Below are 15197 nucleotides of genomic sequence, written 5' to 3' on the forward strand. Positions count from 1 at the left end.
AGAGCTTTCAGAAGCTCAAGACATCTTTGACTACCTCCCTAGTATTGGTATTGCCTACAGGTTCAGGGTCTTATACTGTATATTATGATGCATCGCGGATTGATCTCGGCGCGGTGTTGATGCAGGACGATAGGGTGATTGCCTACATGTCCAGACAGCTGAAGGTGCATGAAAAGAACTATCATGTCCACAACCTTGAGTTAGCAACTATTGTTCATGCCTTGAATATTTGGCAACACTACTTGTACAGTGTCCTTTATGACATTTACACCGATCACCTAAGTTTGCAGCATTTGTTCAAGCAGAAGGATCTTAATTTACGTCAGAGGAGGTGGTTAGAGCTACTTAAGGATTATGATATCACTATTTTGTACCACCCTAGGAAGGCCAATGTGTTGGCCGATGCTTTGAGTCATCGGGCAGAGAGTTTGGGGAGCTTAGCATATCTACTAGCAGCAGAGAGGCCATTGGCATTGGATTTTCAGGCCTTAGCTAGCCAGTTTGTTAGATTAGATATTTCTGAGCTAAGACGAGTATTGGCTTGAGTGGTCTCTCGGTCTTCTCTTTATGATCAAATCAGGGAGCGTCAGTATGATGACCCCCATCTGTTTTTCCTTAAGGACACGGTCCAGCACGGTGATGCTAAGGAAGTCACTATTGGGGATGATGGTGCATTGAGGATGCATGGCAGACTATGTGTGCCTAATGTGGATGGTTTGCGTGAGCTGATTCTCCAGGAGGCTCACAGTTTGCGTTATTCCATTTATCCGGGTGTCGCGAAGATGTATCAAGACTTGAGGCAGCATTACTGGTGGTGAAGAATGAAGAAGAACATAGTGAACACATGTAGCTTGATGTCTAAATTACCATCAGGTGAAGTATGCGCATCAGCGGCCAGGTGGGTTACTTCAGAAGTTAGAGATTCCGGAGTGGAAATGGGAGCGAATCACTATGGATTTCGTTGTTGGACTCCCACGGACTCAGCAGAGGTTTGATGCAGTTTGAGTGATTGTGGATAGGCTGACCAAGTCATCTCATTTCCTTCCTGTGATGATTACCTATTCTTTCGAGCAGTTGGCTCTAATTTATACCCGCGAGATTGTCAGGCTTCATGGCGTACCGGTATTTATCATCTCTGACTGGGGTACGTAGTTTACATCATGGTTTTGGAGGGCTGTACAACAGGAGTTGGGTACTCGGGTTGAGTTGAGCATAACATTTCACCCTCAGACGGACGGACAGTCCGAGCACACTATTCAGATCCTGGAGAATATGCTCCGCGCTTGTGTGATAGAGTTTGGGGGTGCTTGGGATCAGTTCTTTCTAGTTGCGGAGTTTGCCTACAACAACAGTTATCAGTCGAGCATTCAGATGGCACCGTATGAGGCTCGGTATGGTTGGCGTTGTCGGTCTCCAGTGGGTTGGTTCGAGCCGAGAAAGAATAGATTACTGGGTACGGACTTGGTTCAGGATTCCCTGGATAAGGTGAAGGTAATTCAGGATTGACTTCGCACAAACCTAGTCCAGATAGAAGAGTTATGCAGACCGGAAGGTTCGCGATATTGCATTCATGGTTTGAGAGCGGGTCTTGATTCGGGTTTCACCTATGAAGGGCGTTATGAGGTTCGTAAAGAAGGGCAAGTTGAGCCTAAGGTTTATTGGCCCATTTGCGATGTTGCGACATGTTGGGGAGGTTGCTTATGAGCTTCCCTTGCCTCCCAGTCTTGCAGGGGTCCATCCAGTATTCCATGTTTCTATGCTCCGGAAGTATCACGGTGATTCGTCTCATGTGTTGGATTTCAGCTCAGTCCAGTTGGACAAAGATCTAGCTTATATTGATTAGCCAGTGGCTATTTTGGACAGGCAGGTTCGAAAGCTAAGGTCAAAGAACATTGCTTCAGTGAAGGTTCAGCGGAGGGGTTAGCGAGTCAAGGAGGCGACTTGGGAGACCGACCATGATATGCATAGCCGCTATCCTCATCTTTTCACCACTTCAGGTATGTCTCTATGCTCATTCGAGGACGAACGATTATTTTAAGAGGGGGAGGATATAACGACCCGGCCAGTCGTTTTGAGTGTATTATCCCTAATCCCCTATTAACTGCTTTCCCCGTATCTTTTTCTGATTATGTGACTTGCCAAGAGGTTGTTGTTGTAGTTTCGAAGTGAATTGGGACACTTAGTCCCTAAAACAGAAATTTACGCCTTAGGATTTTGACCGTAGTCAGAACTGTGTAAATATGACAAAAGAATGGAGATTTGTTAGTTCCGTTAGCTCCGTTGGGTGATTTTGGACCTATGAGCGTGTCCGGAATGTGAATTGGAGGTCTGTAGCTGATTTAGGCTTGAATTGGCGAAAGTCAAATTTTGGAGATTTTGACCGGTAGTGGACTTTTTGATATCGGGGTCGGATTCTGATTTCGGCAGTTGGAGTAGGTCCATAATGTTGAATATGACTTGTGTGCAAATTTTGAGGTCAATCAGACGTGGTTTGATAGGTTTCGGCATCGGTTGTAGAAATTTAAAGTTTCAAGTTCATTAAGTTTGAAGTGGGGGGTGATTCGTGTTTTTTGTGTTGTTTGATGTGATTTGAGGGCTCGACTAAGTTCATATGGTATTTTAGGACTTGTTGGAATATTTGGTTGAGGTCCCGAGGGCCTTGGGTGTGTTTCGGATGCTTAACAGTTTGAATTTGGACTTAGGCAAATGGCTGAAGCTTCTGGTTTCTTGTATTTTCGCACCTGCGGTGGAGAAACAGCAGGTGCGGGATTGCACCGGAGGAGTGAAGGGCGCAGGTGCGCTGTTGGTCAAAAAGGTCTGCGAGCGCAGGTGCGGAAGCAAGCCACAGGAGAGGGCTCGCAGGTGCGGCCCAAAGCTCGCAGATGCAGTCCCAGCCATTTAAGCCATTTTCTCACCTGCTATGAGTTTTCCGCATGTTACCGCAGGTGCGGTTGAAGGCTCGTAGAAGCGAGTTTGCTGGGCAGAAAATAGGATTTCGAGGGTTGTTTTCCCATTTTGATTTTCGGACTTTCAGAGCTCGGATTAGGCGATTGTTTGAGGGATGTGCAGAGAAAACTTTTGGGTAACGATTCTTAACTAATTTATGGTTATATTCCACTAATATATGGTTTATTTACTCATTTGATTTCAGATTTGGGTTGAAATTTCGGAAAAAATGGGAAGAAGTTCTTCAACTAAGATTTTGGGTTTTGATTGAGATTTTTACATCGGATTTGGGTAAATTTGGTACGAGTGAACTCATGAGGGAATGGGTGTTCATTTTTTGTGACGTTTACCCGATTTCGAGACGTGGGCCCCAGGAGACGTTTTGGGGCTATTTTCTAATTTCTTGCTTTAGATTTCATTTCATTAATTAGATTAATTTCTTATAGTTGTATTTATGTTATGTAATTGATTTTGGCTAGATTTGGGCCATTCAGAGTCGGATATTCATGGAAAAGACATTGTTACCGATTGATTGAGCATAGTTCGAGGTAAGTCGCTTGCCTAACCTTGTGTGGGGGAAATCTCCTTAGAATTTGGTACTGTTGTGATATGTGAGCACCGTGTACGTGAGGTGACGAATACGTATATGGGTTATTTGTTGTAAAAACCCGTTTTATTTTTTTACTAAGTAGCAACCTATTTTCCTTTAATTTGTGTTATACCGTTTAAATGAGTATTAGTCTGTTTTCACTCTTAATTGAGCTATTCCAATATGTGTAGTTATCCTGTTTAGTCTAATATCGCATGTCTACGTGCTTTAACTGCTTATTTTAACTTTATGAAGCATGCCTAGTTGTTTTCCTCCTTTTCCTTGTTCTTTATCAGTATAACTGTAGAAATCTTGCTATCGGTTTTAGCTGTGTGTTTAATTTTGAGACTACGAGGCGGTACCTCGGAAGTTTTCCCTGTATATTTACTTTTGAGACTAATAGGCGGTTCCTTGGGAGTTCTCCCTATATATTGATTTTTGAGACTATGAGGCGGTTCCTCTGGAGTTCTCCCTGTATATTTACTTTTGAGACTACGAGGCAGTTCCTCGGGAGTTCTCCCTATATATTTACTTTTGAGACTACGAGGTGGTTCCTCGGGAGTTCTCCATGTATATTTACTTTTGAGACTACGAGCCGGTTCCTCGGGAGGTCTACCTATATATTTACTTTTGATACTACGTGGCGGTACCTCGGGAGTTCTCCCTATATATTTATTTTGGGACTACAAGACGGTATCTCGGGAGATCCCCTGCTGTTTACCCCTGTGTGTTGCACTGTTGCCTTGTTGTGTTTCCTTTTGTTAAATTCTAGTCTCTTATTATGCTGCATATTCTCCTGTATTATTTATTATATACTAGCGGGCCTAACTTGACCTCGTCACTACTCGACCGAGGTTAGGCTTGGCACTTACTGGGTACCGTTGTGATGTACTCATGCTACTTTTCTACACATGTTTTTTGTATGCAGAGCCAGGTACTTCTTATCAGCCCCGCTACTAGCTGAGAGTGCTTGCTGCTGTACGGAGACTTCAAGGTATATTTTCCGCATCCGCAGACCTCGGAGTACCCCTCTATTCTCTCCTATGTCATTTACCTTTCGTACTTCTCTTGTTAGACTCTGGTGTATAGAGATACTAGTTTTCTTCTGTAGCTTGTGACTTATGATGTTTCGGGTTTTAGGAAGACTGGGTATTTATAGAGTATATGTTATTGTACATGCCGAGTGGCATTGTTACTAGTTATTTAGTTATCCACTGCTGTTAGTTGCCAAGTTTTACACCTATTTTGTTATTTTCTGAAATTTGTTAGGCTTACCTAGTCGTAGAGACTAGGTGCCGTCACGACGTTATATGAAGGGAGTTTGGGTCATGACAGTTCTCTAAGATCGACTTGCGTTCAAGCTATCTTCAGTTGAAGATTCGGGAGCCACATATACCAAAAACTGCTTTCACGACTCGGTACGGTCATTACGAATTCCTTGTGATGTCTTTTGGGCTAACCAACACCCCAGCAACATTTATGCACTTAATGAACAATGTATTTCAGCCATATCTTGACTCTTTCGTCATTGTATTTATTGACGACATTCTAGTGTACTCCCAGAGTCAGGAGGATCATGAGCAGCACCTGAGGACTGTGCTTCAGACCTTGAGAGAGAAGAAGTTATATGCAAAATTTTCGAAGTGTAAATTCTGGCTAGATTCAGTAGCATTTTTGGGTCATGTAGTATCGAGTGAGGGGATCAAGGTAGATCCAAAGAAGATTAAAGTAGTGCAAAGTTGGCCTAGACCATCCTCAGCTATGGAGATCCGGAATTTTCTTGGCTTGGCGGGGTATTACCATCGATTTGTAGAGGGTTTTTTGTCTATTGCAGCACCTATGACCAGATTGACCTAGAAGGGTGCTCCATTCAGGTGGACCGCGGATTATGAGGAGAGCTTTCAAAAGCTCAAGACTGCTTTGACCACAACCCCAGTGTTAGTATTGCCTACTGGATCGGGGTCTTATACGGTGTATTGTGATGCGTCACGCATTGGTCTTGGTGCGGTGTTGATGCAGAATGGTAGGGTGATTGCCTACGCATCTAGACAGCTAAAGGTGCATGAGAAGAACTATCCTGTCCATGATCTTGCATTAGCAGCTACTGTTCATGCCTTGAAAATCTGGTGGCACTATTTGTATGGTGTTCCTTGTGAAGTTTTCACCGATCACCGGATTCTACAACATCTGTTTAAATAGAAGGATCTTAACTTGCGGCAGTGAAGGTGGTTGGAGTTGCTTAGGGATTATGACATCACCATTATGTATCATCCCGGGAAGGCCAATGTGGTGGCTGATGCCTTGAGTCGCAAGGCAGAGAGTTTGGGCAGTTTAGCATATTTACCAGTAGCAGAGAGGCCTTTAGCCTTGGATGTTTAGGCCTTGGCCAACTAGTTTGTTCGATTGAATATTTCCGAGCCGAGCTGAGTTTTGGCTTGCGTGGTTTCTCAGTATTCTCTTTATGATCGTATCAGAGAGTGTCAGTATAATGACCCCATCTACTTGTCCTTAAGGACACGGTTCAGCACGGTGATGCCAAGGAAGTCACTATTGGAAACGACAGTGTATTACGGATGCAGGGTAGGCTATGTGTGCCTAATTTAGATGGTTTGTGTGAGTTGATTCTCCAGGAGGCTCATAGTTTGCGGTATTCCATTCACCCAGGTGCCGCGAAGATGTATCAGGACTTGAGGCAGCACTATTGGTGGAGGCGAATGAAGAAGGACATAGTGGAATATCTAGCTCATTGCCTAAATTGTCAGCAGGTGAAGTATGAGCATCAGCGACCGGGTGGGTTGCTTCAGAAGTTGGAGATTCCAGAGTGGAAATGGGAGCAAATTACTATGGATTTCGTTGTTGTACTCCCACGGACTTAGAGGAAGTTCGATACAGTTTGGGTGATTGTGGATAGATTGACCAAGCCAGCTCATTTCATTCCTGTGGTTACTACTTACTCTTCGGAGCAGCTAGCTCAGGTTTACATTTGCGCGATTGTCATGCTTCATAGCTTACCAGTATCTATCATCTCTGACCGGGGTACGCATTTTACATCACGATTCTGGAGAGCCGTACAACGTGAGTTGGGGACTCGTGTAGAGTTGAGTACAACATTTCACCCTTAGACGGACGGACAATCCAAGAGCACTAATCAGATATTGGAGGATATGCTTCGTGCGTCTGTGATTGATTTTGGGGGTGCTTGGGATCAGTTCTTGCCACTTGCGAAGTTCATCTACAACAACAGTTATCAGTCGAACATTCAGATGGCACCGTATGTGGCTTTGTATGGTAGACGGTGCCAGTTTCCAGTGGGTTGGTTCGAGCCGGGCGAGGCTAGGCTATTGGGTACAGACTTGGTTCAGGATGCCTTGGATAAAGTTAAATTGATTCAGGACCAACTTCGAACAGCCCAGTCCAGGCAGAAGAGTTATGCGAATTGAAAGGTTTACGACGTTGCATTCATGGTTGGGGAGCAGGTCTTCCTCAGGTTTTCGCCCATGAAGGGTGTTATGAGGTTCGGAAAGAAGGGCAAGTTGAGCCATAGCTATATCAAACTTGCACTCCCATTTAGTCTCTATACAGTTCATCCAGTATTCCATGTTTCCATACTCCAGAAGTATCACTGTGATCTGTGTCATGTGTTAGACTTCAACTCAGTCCAGTTGGACAAGGATCTATCCTACATTGAGGAGCCGGTGGCCATTTTGGACAGGCAGGTTCGAAAGTTGAGGTCGAAGAACATCGCGTCCGTGAAGGTTCAGTGGAGGGATCATCCGGTCAAGGAGGCGACTTGGGAGATCGAGCATGATATGCGCAGCCGTTATCCTCATCTTTTCACCACTCCAGGTATGTCTCTATACTCGTTCGAGAACGAACGTTTGTTTTAAGAAGGGGAGGGGGGGATGTAACGACCCGACCGGTCATTTTGAGAGTGTTAGCCCCGAACCCCTATTTATTGCTCCCTCTATTTTATTTTGTGGTTACGTAACTTGCTGGGGGGATTTGTTTTTGGTTTCGGAGTGAAATGGGACACACAGTCCCTAAAATGAAAGTTTAAGTCGTAAGAATCGACAGTAGTTTGAATTGTGTGAAGGCGACTCTGAAATAGAATTTCGACTATTCCATTAGCTCTGTAGGGTGATTTTGTTCTTAGGAGCGTGTTTAGACATTGAAGCGGAGGTCAGTAGGTCATTTTAGCTTCAATTGGCGAAAGGGGAAAATTTGATGATTTTTGGAAAGTTTGACCAGAAGTGGACTGTTTGATATCAGGGTCGGATTCCGATTCCGAAAGTTGGAGTATGTCTGTAATGTCAATTATGACTTGTGTGCAAAATTTGAGGTCAATTGGACTTGATTTGTAGGTTTCGGCGACGAATGTAGAAGTTCGAAGTTTTAAAGTTCATTAGGCTTGAATTGATGTGTAATTAGTGTTTTTAGCATTGTTTGATGTGATATAAAGGCTCGACTAAGTCCGTATGATGTTTTAGCACTTGTTGGTAAGTTTGGTTGAGGTCCCGGGGGCCTCGGGTAGATTTCGGATGGTTAACGGATCAAATTTGAAAACCTCCGAAGCGGGTATGTTGTTGCTTCTGTGACGCCGAAGATGCGGCTAAGTGTCTGCACAAGCGAAAAGCCTGGGCAAACTATTTTAAATCAAGGGTTCATCATTTTTATCATTTTGGACATTTTGAGCTCAGGTCTTGGCCATGTTTGAGAGCATTTTTGAGGGATTTCTTGAGGTAAGTCTCTTGTACTCATTCTTGATCAATAATCTTGTTTCCCCATTGATTTCCCAACTAGATTGTGTGTGCTTAAGGTGGAATTTGCGAGTTTGAGGCTAGGGATTTAGAGTGTTTAATTTGGAGATTTGAGTGGCGACTTGGTGTCGGATTTTGGTAATTTTGATATGGGTGAACTCGATATCGAATGGGTGTTCTTATTTTGTGACTTTTACCCTATTCTAAGACGTGGGCCCGGGTCGACCTTTTTGGGGTGATTTTTCGATTCTTTGATAAAGTCATAGATTTATGATTTAAATTAGTTCTTGTATTTGTATTCATGATATGTAATTTCTTTTGGCTAGATTTGGGCCATTCGGAGTTGGAAAATCGAGGGAAAGGCATCATTATCAATTGATTAAGCGAGATTTGAGGTAAGTGACTTGTCTAGCTTTGTGTGGGGGAAATCCCCTAGGATTTGGTATTGTTGTAACAATTTATGATATGTGAGGCTGTGTACGTGAGATGACGAGTGCGTACACTGGCTAATTGTGGAAATTTCGATTCTTGCAGAGTTGTCTTCTTTTAAATTCCTTAACTGAGCTGCCTTAGCATATGTAGTGATCATGTTTAGCCTAGTATCGCATGTCTACGTGCCTTAACTCTTACTTGCAATTTGTGCAACATGCTTAGTTGAATTACCTGCTTCCCTTGATTTGAATTAAATCTTTAATTGTAAGATTTCTTGCTGTAAATGCGTTGTTCCTTCGGTTATCTGCTGCATATTTACTTTTGGACTACGAGGCGGTTCCTCGGGAGATCCCCATGTACTGTATATTTACTTTGGGACTACGAGGCGGTTCCTCGGGACATTCCACTATACTGCATATTTACTTTGGGACTACGAGGCATTTACTCGGGAGATCCCTTTGTACTGCATATTTACTTTGGGACTACGAGGCGTTTACTCGGGAGATCCTCCCTGTCTTGCATATTTATATTTGGGACTACGAGGTGGTACCTCGGGAGAGCCCCTATTGTTTACCTCTATTTGTTGTGCTGTTATTTTCTGAAACTTCTCATTGTTTAAATTCTCAGTCATTTCAAAGTATTATTATATCTTCTGCCTTGCTTATCTCTTAAACTAGTAGGGCCCTGACCTGACCTCGTCACTACTCTACCGAGGTTAGGTTTGCCACTTACTGGGTACCATTGTGGTGTACACATACTATACTTTTGCACATCTTTTTGTGCAGACCCAGGTTCTTCTACCAGACCGGATACTAGTGAGTTGGACCGCACGTGGAGACTCCAAGGTATATCTGCCAGCGTCCGCAGACCACAGAGTCCCTCTCTATCCTTATTATGTTGTTTCCTTTATTCTCTTTAGACTTTGATGTATAGAGACACTTAGTATTTTCTCTTAGAAGCTTGTGACTTATTTCTACTGGGTTTTGGGAGTTGTAATTACTTAAATCACACTTTTCTATTTATATATCATGTGTTGAGATTGGAGTTCAGTTTTACATTCAGTTTTTTCGCAAATTATTAGGTTTACCTAGTTGTAGAGACTAGGTGCCATCACGTCATCCTACGGAGGGAGTTTGGGGTCTTGACAGACCCTGCTGAACACTCTGTTGCTGCTGATATGGAGACAAATGATTTTTATAAAAAGATATTTTATGTTCAAGTGTGCATGCGGGAGTTTATGTTTCTCCTCTTGAAATTGTTGAGCTTGTTGCTCACTTCGCTGATCATTCTGATCTGCGTCCCCCTTTAAAATCTGAAATAAAAAATATAAAGGAGGTAGAAGCTGAAAATAAAAAAGTAAATTTTGGGTCTTATAAAGGAAAAGAAGTTGCAGGAGGACAAGTACCACAGTTTGGACAAAGTGCACATGTAGTAGAAGAACCACTTGGTAGAGGAAAAGGAATTCGTAATGCCAGTTGGCATTTAAAATCTCCATATAAGGGTCCAAGTAAAGGTATTAATTGGAGTTTGAAATATGTTCGTAGATGTTGCTGGCATTATCGAAAAGTAATCAGAAAGGTGGAGGAAAATTTTGAAACATATTTAAATGAGAACAAGAGAAAAGTTTATCTTCCAAAGTAAGTTTGGCTATTTGTTTGTTGTATTTTTATATGATTTAGATGTTTTTAATAATTCTTTTATTATTTTGTTTTTCATCTTCGTTCTGTCTTTGTTTTTTTAGGGGAGTAAAAGATATTTACAAAGTAGATCCTTTACTACAAGCAAAGCCATATGAACTTCACAATGAGAGAATTAAGTCGACCATGTTCTTTAAAGAGATTGTAGATGATAAATATTGTTTTCATGATGCGGTATGTATATCTCTTTTACATTGTGAATTCAGGTTTTTCTTTTGTATCATATTTGACATAGATTTATTTATGTTTTTTTTATTCAGCAAATAGATGTTTTATTGTATTATCTGAGGAAGAAGTATATATATCATATCAATGAGTATCCATTTGCTTCAACGACAACTGATGTTGGCTCTGACGACACTTTGGATCGAGCATATGCGGATTGGATTAATAATCCAGAAGACTATGATGAGTTTAAATTTTGGAATACCCATTCCGGACTGGGATTTGGCCTTTGTTAGTTTATATTGGGTGAGAATCGTAAATGTGTGATTCCATGGACATCTGTTGAAAAAGTTTTTATGTCCGGTTCGACTTCCTCCAGATTTGGTAAATAGTAATATTCCATTAGATTCTAGCACTCATTATTTTTTGGCAGTGTTAGAGTTGAATGAGAAGACCATAGATGTCTATGACTCGGTGTACAAGGGTGAAGAGTATGATGTTATAATGCAGCAGGTTCTTCCTTATCAACATTTCTTTCACGACCCAAAATCCATTAAAGGTCGTGATGGCGCCTAACACCGCGGTCAGGCAAGCCAACAATAAATGATTATCCTAATTACTCATATTAGTATTTGAAATCATAATTTTCTTTAATTATATAATACAAAATGGGATTTACAAAGTGAATGAAAATATTTTCGCAACTACATTAATGAATAACCCGTAAGCACCCCCAAAACCCGGTGTCACAAGTGCATGAGCATCAACTAGGAAGTAAAATAAAATACAGCATCTGTACGAAATACATATTAGACAGAAAAATATAAATAACTCTGAAGGAGACTCTGTCGGCTACAGATCGTAACATGAAATGCAGCTTGCGGTAAGTCCCATCATCATCCGCGCCTCCGCGCCAAAGGACCACCAGACATAAAAGTACCTGCACAAAAATATGCAAAAAGTGTAGTATGAGTACGTAAATCAACGTGTACCCAGTAAGTATCTAGCCTAACTCTAGAAGCGTAGTGACGAGGGGTCGACAACGACACTCGCTAGTGGTCCAATATTATCAGGTACAGTAAAGAGGTGAACAAATATGAGGCAGAGTAAGTAAATAAAATAAACAAGTATAAATATGTGGTACAATTCTCCTCTTTACAATAGGCTCAAGCTCTCAATTAGAAAACTTTCTCCTCAACCGGAGCATATATATATAAATATATAGTGGACCTCACCAAAATGGGTCGTTATACTTCAAATCAGGAAGAACTCACAGATACACTAGCTTCTTGCCAAATGTTACACACAATTTCATGAGGATATTTTATTGAAATGTCGAGGCGTACAACCCGATCCCATCATAATATGTGCACTGCCGAGGGTCGAACGGCATGCACCATAGATGCATCTATTAACCTGCCGAGGCGAACGGCCCGCTCCCATGAGAGTGTGGTACATAAATCATGCCGAGGCGAACTGCCCGATCCCATTAGAATAAGAAGCTTTAAGGGGTCCTTAACCCCACTCACGAATAAACGTGTGAGTTATAATTTATTTAACGAAAAACCTTTCAATGAAACATACGTATATATATCGCAGACCTCGTCACCTCGTATGTATGTAAGCCCCCCATCAAGTTACACATATTAAATATATCACCTAGGGGTAGTTTCCCCCTCATAGAGTTAGACAGGAGACTTACCTTGTCTCAAAGCTTACTTTCCGGTCCAAAATTGTGCTTTAAATCCTCATCTCGGTGCCAAACGACCCGAAGCTAGTCAAATGTTATATAAAATAGTCAATACATGCTCAAGAGTTCACATCCTAACTATTAAAGTGATTTTCTAACCCAAATTGAAGAATTCCTAAAATTCACCCCGGCCCACGTGCCCGAATTCCAGAAATTTTCGAAGATAAACATTACCCATAACGTCATGAACTCAAATATATGATTTATTCCCAATTCCATGCCCAAATTCGTGGTTAAAATCCAAAAATATAAGTGTCTAGGTTTTCAACCAAAACCCCAAATTTCCACTAATTTCCATGAATTTCCATGTTAAAATCTATATATAACCCAAGTATTTAACTTGCAATAGGTGGGAATCACTTACCTTGACATAGATAATGAAAATCTCCTCTTCAAAAGCTCCAAATATTGCCCACCCAAGTGAAACATGAGAAGGGATGAACCAAACCCCACACTAAAACCAATCTGCCCAGGCCCGCCCTTCTTCGCGATCGCGTTCACACTGCCTCCACATTTTCCTCTATTTGTTCGCGACCCAATGGCCGCATTCGAGAACCTGGTGACTCCCTACCCTTTGCTTTCGCGACCCTCAAGCCGCGTTCGCGAAAGCTTAACGCCTGGTAGGCCCCCAACTCATTTCCTCTTTGTGTTCGCATATGCCTACGCGCATTCGCGTAGGCTTCCACAACCTCATCTCCGAGTTCATGTCTCTCCCATCGCGTTCGCGATGGGCAAATCCAGCAGCCCCCAAAAGTCTCCTTCGCGAACGCATGAACTCCTTCGCGTTCGCGAAGAAGGAAACCAGATAGCAACAATAGCAGCAGCAAATGATTCCAATTTGGTCCGAAACTACCCCGAAACACACCCGAGGCCCCCGGGACCCCATCCAATCACACCAACCAGTCCCATAACATAGCACGGACCTGGTTGAGGCCTCAAATCACCTCAAACCACGTCAAAACCATGAATCGCACCCCAATTCAAGTTTAATGAACTTTAGAACTTCAAACTTCTATATTCCATGCCGAAACCTATCAAATCACGTCTGATTGACCTTAAATTTTGCACACAAGTCACAGTCGATATTACGGACCTACTCCAACTTCCGGAATCGGAATCCGACCCCGATATAAAAAAATCCACTCTCGGTCAAACTTCTCAAAAACCTTCAAATTTCTAACATTTGCCAAATGACCCCGAAATGACCTAATCACCATACGGAGCTATTCCCAGACTCGGAATCCCAAACCGACATCAATAACATTGAAATACACTTCAACCCAAATTTATGAAATTCTTCCAAAATGCCAACCTTCCATAATAGGCACTGAAACACTCACAGGTCATCCAAAACCCGATCTGGACATACGTCGAAGTCCATAATCAACATACAAACCAATTGGAACCTTCCAATTCCGAGGTCGTTTACTCAAAAATCAAACCTTAGTCAATTCTTCCAACTTAAAGCTTCCGAAATGAGAGTTTTCTTTCCAAATCAACTCTGAACTTCCCGAAATTCAATTCCGACCATGCGCGCAAGTCATAATACATGAAGTGAAACTACTCAAGGCCTCAAACTGTCAAATGACGTGCTAGATCTCAAAACGACCGGTCTGGTGGTTACATTCTCTCCCACTTAAACATACGTTCGTCCTCGAACATGCTAAGAACTGCTCTGGAGTTGTCCGAAATTACTGTTTAACCCTTCAACACCTACCCGTGCTACCACAACCCAGTTGAGCACATTAGCTCGAACCAATCTGAAGATCCTCCCTTTTATTTAGTCAAATAAGACTTAGAGCCGAATTCCAACATCTGAAATTCTCCACCGAGCCTGCTTTCAACATACGAACATCGTATCAGTCACTACACACTGTACCAAAACATGATTGCATACCATTACCGAATTCTTACCATGCACCGCGTAACTCATTTGCCCAAGGCAATCTTTCCAAAGCACAACAGCTAAAGTTTCCACTGACCCGATGCCCGTAGTGTACCTCATGACACATATAAGTCCTGTTCCAACTCTTGCAATGCTGCCACGATGGAAGAGATGTGCAGAAATTCATAACCACCTGCCGAATCACAATTTATGGAGTCTCTCCTCCCGACAAGAACCATTACCTCATTCTGGACTGAATAACAATATTTACTCTTTAATATGCCTTATATAAATCTGATCGCACTGATCCCAGGTCCAATAATCTTATCTCACCCAGTACAAGCTGCTTAGGCAATATGCCACATCAGACACTGCCAAAAGTATCATATGCCACAATGTGCCAACAAGCTACAAACTCAAATGTGATACATAAGGAAACGATCTCTAGAAAGAACTACTCAACCCATGTAACTAATTTAAACAATCGAAAAGATGTTATGAACCTTCCTCAGAAAATGAGAAGCAAAACACACAATAATAGATATGGGAAACTGTACTCAGTATCACACTGTTGCGGCACGCAACCCGATCCACACATGATACCGTTGCGGTGTAACCCGATCCAACCATGATACCCGTGGCGGCGTGCCACCCGATCCAAACAACATACCCGAATATCAACCACAAGCACGCGATGTGGATAATACAAATCTTGGGGAGACGGATAGCGCCATACACTAAGAAACTCAAACACAACTAAGGTACAATAAATGACATGTATCTTGAGAGCCATCCTACTCTCACAACACCACAAATTACACGGGATCTCAACACGAGTGCGAATAATCAAACCGCCTCACAACCCACATGGCACAATAGAGACTACACAGAATGGCTGACGACAAAAATAACATCCAAGGCTCGAAGACTCCTCCGTAAACAACGCTAAGCTGAAATGAACTCATCCGGCCTGATA

Source organism: Nicotiana tomentosiformis, chromosome 7 (assembly GCF_000390325.3).
Source record: "Nicotiana tomentosiformis chromosome 7, ASM39032v3, whole genome shotgun sequence".
NCBI lineage: Eukaryota > Viridiplantae > Streptophyta > Magnoliopsida > Solanales > Solanaceae > Nicotiana > Nicotiana tomentosiformis.